Here is a 5,998-nt window from a genome sequence, read left to right on the forward strand (position 1 = left end):
GTTGCCATATTGGAATCCCATTCCACGATCGCTACCGATCAGGCGCGTACGGGAGCGACGCCACGCGGGAGTTCGCGCGACCGTATTGCCATCTCGAGGCGTCGCTGCCAAACCGGAATGCGTCGACTGATGATGACCAGTAGTGGGTAACTATCGCACAAACTCATTAATTACGTAATTGACGGATAGTAATGATAAAATTAAGAGTATTGTACCATCAAATGAAAAGCTGGAGTGTCATTCAAAACGTTACGTTCAATTGATAAAAAGAAATTATGGATCATTGATATTCACAAGTAAATAAATCATTAAAAAACTGCAGATAAGATTTTGTGACTATAAAAATAAATAATTACGATGAACTGATCATCATAACGATATCTCAATAATGACATTATATTTTAAATATGTATAAGTTTACTGTGTTCTTTTTACGTAAGTAATAATAACTTATTTCAAGTATTTCCAAAGTTCATATATCCGCAAATTTATTATAATTTCATCAGAAGCATTAAATTTATTCAGTATCTATTCTGAATTCTAGCAAGTTTACTTCAATCAAGTTTATTAAATTAAAACAAATTTAATATGCTCATTATAAAAAGTTCGTTTGTTCGATTAAGTTTTTAATATTCTTTAGAAAAAATTCTTGTTTTGAATACAATAATAATGAATTTTTTTTTAATTTTATAATATGTATATTTTAAGCTATTATAAAAAAAGTATTCTTTGTTAAAAATAATCATACTTAAAAAAAAGAAAATAAATTGAGTAATCATTTTTCTTAGCAATAGATTGATATTTTTCTGTGTGCATCAATAAACATGTCTCTTTGTATTTTATAAATTATTAGAACAATTTTTTATATAATTTATTATTTCAAAATTAAATATTTTAAGTAATGCAAAACCCTGAACGCGATTTTAAATTTTAATTATGAGATAAAATTCTTTTATTTCTTGACAAAATGTATATTGGATCTTACATCATATTATTACTTTAATTGGTATAAAATTCAATTACTACGTATGAATAAATTATAAAAGCTTTGGCAAAAGTCAGTGCATTAATATAAATAACAAAAATTAATAATTGTAAAATGTCTTTTATAAAATAGCGAGATCAAAAAATTGTATGACATATGCTCTGTATTAAAATATTTGTTATTTTATTACTAACATGTACACAAATAAGTGTGAAACAATTGAAGTAATATCTTAGAAAATAAAATATATTCTACATATATGTATATGTATGTTACTTTTCTGCACCAACTTATATATAAAATTTAATCCTGAATGAATATTTGAGAATAGGATAAGTAGGACAAATAATAAAACAATATTTATTACACTATAACAAACTTTTCTATATTCTGATCTATTTACAGACAATAATTCTATTTAATCTAATTACTTTAAAATATGTTTTTATATTTTTTAATTTTCTGTATTAGATATATTTGAAATACGAAAATATTATTTTATTTTTATTTTTACTTTCAAGTGTGTCAAAACGTAACATTTTAATGTAAAACATTTTTAAAAAACGACCATCAACTTATTTTTTATCATATTTTTTAGATTGAGTTACTTAGTGTCAAATTAAGTTTGAATTACTTGCAATTAGTATCAAAGCATTCACATTAACGTATGAATTTACAATTAATAAACAAAATTTGAGCCTTTGATAGTTTTCTTAAGTTAAATAATTTTACTCTATTATTTTAGTTAAATTAACAAGATATTGAATAAGATCAGCGGCGATTTATAAAAACGATTAAAAATAATTCAAACTGAACGTAACGTGATATTATACATTTAACAGTGTATGTACAACAAATTTCAAAATGAAGAGACATTCAGGATTAAATTTATCTTAATCTGTTATAATTTATTCATTTTAAAGCAACGAATGTTATACATACATTAATACATTTATCCGTTTTTTATTAAATTGACGCATCTATGCATCTAGATATATAATATATTAATGAAATTACCATACATCCGTTACCTCAATCAAAAAAATTAATTCATCACTCACCAACTCGACGCGCAACAGCGGAATTATATCTGCAACGTCGCTACGATGATTCTGTAACAAAAAGAATATAAAATCTCAATTAAAACAGAGCAAAAGAAAGTCAATCAATATTTAAAAAATTTTTAAACGCAAAGTTCTCTTGAAAATAATCATATAATTTTCAAAATATAATTTTTATACGTATCGAATTTTTTAATTCATCATTTAGTTAGATATTTATAAATATAATTATACGTTTATAAAAAAGATCTTAAAAATACGTATTTATCAGATTTCAAAATAATTTTAAATAATCCTTTTCTTCTCATTATTATTTTTAAATCATTGTAAAATAAAACAATTCAAGAATAAACAGAAGAAAGATACTGATTTTATATAAACAAAAAATGATATTTACCGCAAGGTTGCTCCGCCGATGCCCGATGTCTCTCCCAGATCTCCTCCTCCTCTCAGAATTGGGTTGACATCCTCTCGCACAGGACACTCGCGTAAAACACTCGCGAATAATGTACTATAATCGCGCGGACTAATTATTTATAAAAGTCTTTCGCGTCAAACTGGAATTCCATCGAATAGATTTTGTAAAAAGTCCATTAGTCCGATAACTTTAACAACACTCTCGAAGCAAACGCGCGACGCGACGAATCGGCTGCGGTTCGTTCGCTTTCAATTAAATCGGTGACGAGGGTATGTTAGTTTCCCCGTTGATGGATTTTTATATGAAGAGAACGATTTTATTCAATATCTATAAAAATTTATCTAGATATATCATTCAGATACATCTGAAAATTTTTAGATATTTGAGAAAAACTTAATTTTTTATCATATCACGATGTACAAAAACGAAAAATTAATTAAATTATTAATTACACTCTATTAAATATGAAAGATAATATAGGAATTGCATGAATTGCGTGATACAATTCGTAGTAAGTAAATCGAGAGTTATGTATACTCAAGCAAGAGACAATTTTACGTTAAACAAAAATAATTATCCTCCCTAAATATCGCGAAATAGTAATAAATTCTGTTTTCCATCGTGTTTTGATTGCAAACGAATGAATCATACGAAATATCTGTTGACATACATGATTATCATCTCGATCCTTTTATGAATAATTAATTGCCCAGCGAACGAGAATGGATTAAAATGGATTGAAATTTTTTTCTATCCGGATGCGCGCGCGCGCGTATTTTAAATAGCAAATACTTTTTTTTGGATTTAATTGGATTCAATTGGATTCAATTAGATTCAATTGGATGCAATTGGATTGAAAAACTGCATTTCCTATTCAAAATTTTGAATCGAACAGTATTCACAATGCACAGAAAAAGCTAATATTATTTTTAGATTGAAAGGCATAGAGATATGCTCCATGCAATTCCTGTAAATGAATAAAAATGCATTCAGGATTGAAAAGCAATTCATTTTAACATTCGTGAATTAATATTTCTGAAAATCTGAATCCATTCCAATTCATTTCAATTCTCCATTCTCGTTTGCTGAGTGTGCTCGTAATCGTATACTGTGAGTATTGATAAAGTACAACGTTTCGTTTATTATATCTAGCATTTTTCACGATTACGTTTCAAAAAGATTATGTGAAGCAGCTCGCAACATGGCTACCTGTCTATACGAGCCTCGGTAATGGAATGACTGCGTGATAACTGAGCGTAAACATGGCGCGTCGCCCGCCCGTTCGTCCTTCTGCGTCAAAACAACCCCAAGGCCGCATGCCGATCGTCTAGCTAACTGTCGAAATATTAACGTATATTACAATATAAGTAAAATATCTTTTACATTTTTAATATTCTCCAATGAATAAGTTTTATTACACGATTTTTGCTTTACTTCTTACATTCGTTACACACACTCAGCTCATGAATATCTTAGATATTTTAATTGTGTTACGATAAGCTATTAATAGTTTGTAATAACTTTTTATTACATGAAATCCGTACTATGTACATGATGCTTTTAATAAAAGTTGATGCTTTACGGCTTTTGTTAGTTTCGAATCGTTTAATTCTGCTCATATAATTCGGAAAAGACTAGGTAAATTATATTTAAATTATTTATCGCTGAATGTATATGAATGCTATTCATATATATTATTCTATCTAGTTCAAATTTAAAAAAGATATTTGCATTTATTTTTATTTAAAGAATGTATAACATATTATTAATTTTTATTTATAAATCATTAAAGAGAGTAATAAAAATCGATTATATTTAATGTTGAGATGTCAGAATTACTTCACATAGGCAATTATATAAAAAAAACCACGCTAGCAAATCACTTTTTACTTCTTGTCTTTTGTCAGCACATTAGTTAATAAGAAATATTTGAAATCCTAAAACAAATGTCAAATATTTTCTTCGATGTATCACGATATAATGATGATATCACATACAATTCGCGCAGCTATAACTAGAAAACTATAAGTTTTGAGAAAATCGATATATGAAATGGTTTCATTCCGCGAAAAACTAATTTATAAATTATATTTTTTTTATTTAATATAAATATAAGCTATCTATATACTAATACACAAAGATTAGTTGTATTTAAACAAAATTTTTTGAAATATACTTTTAATAAAAAAGATAAGAGAATTATTTAGTATTTATTATTTTAAATAACTTCTGATGATTTAGCTACTTCTTAAATAATATTTTAAATAAGTTTTCGAAACTTATTTTATATTTTTTAAATAGTCGTATCAATATATGTATTTTATAAATAAAGATAATAAAGCAGTTATTTAGTACTTATTATTTAAAAAAAAACTTTTTCTAACTTATTCCTTATTTAATACTTTAAATAAGTTTTTGGAATCTAAATTACAACGTTTCATATTATCTCTGGTATAGTATTTGTCGCAAATATGTTTTAAAAAGCGAATTATGAAGAAGAGGAACGGCACAGCAACCTGCCTACACGAGTGTCGGTAAGTGAATGATCACGCCGAGAGTCGTGACTGCGCGTAAACTGCGTAAACATGACGCGTCACCCGCCCGTCCTATCGCGTTAAAAACAAATCCCAAGGCTGCGTGTCAACCGTCCAACTGTCGAAATATTAACGAAAAAAGTAAAATAATCTATTTGCTATATTAATAGTTTTTATATTCTTCGAGAGATGAATAGGCTTTATTTCTTAGATTCGTTACACTCATACAACTCATTTAAGATGTAGATATGAACGAGATATTTCAAATTACAATACACACAATGTATGCAATATTTTTAACAAAAGATAGATATATTGTGGTTTTTTGTTATTTTTGAATTTTGGTACTTTGAAATCGCTAAATAAATCTTGATGAAAATTTTTCTCATAATTTTTATACGAATTGTAATACATTTCAGAAATACTCACAGAAATATTCGGAAAGTTTACATCTTTTCTTAGAATTTTTCATACAAGTGAATTCTGAAATATTCTAAAATTTCTCATTCCATAATTTTTTAAAAATATTTTTTAGATTTTAACATTTCATCAGAAATTATACTTACAAAAAATCTTAGAAATCTTACAATATTTCGTAATTAATATATATAAAAAATTCTGAGAAAAGTTATTTAAAGTAATTTTCTAAGAAATGTTCCGATTCGTATAAAAAATGTGAGAAAGTTATAAAAATATATAGAAATTCTGAAAAATTATATAGAAATTCTAATTTCATCAGGAAATCTATCAAATTAATAAAGATTTCAACGATTTTAATAATTAATTTTCATCAGAAGCACCGAAAAAAATGGATATTGTTGTAGTTTGCATGTACTTCTTCAGAGAGTAGTAGGGTGCGAGGGCATTTTGTGATTATAGGAAAAAGGCTCTGGAAAATGTCCTCTCTCAGGTTTCTCTTTGTTCAAAAACTCTAAATCTAATTGATCTGACAAGCCAAATACTAGCTGACAATGGGAATAAAAATAAATACATACTTATA

The sequence above is a fragment of the Trachymyrmex septentrionalis genome, unplaced genomic scaffold, assembly GCF_001594115.1.
Source record: "Trachymyrmex septentrionalis isolate Tsep2-gDNA-1 unplaced genomic scaffold, Tsep1.0 scaffold136, whole genome shotgun sequence".
Taxonomy (NCBI): Eukaryota; Metazoa; Arthropoda; class Insecta; order Hymenoptera; family Formicidae; genus Trachymyrmex; species Trachymyrmex septentrionalis.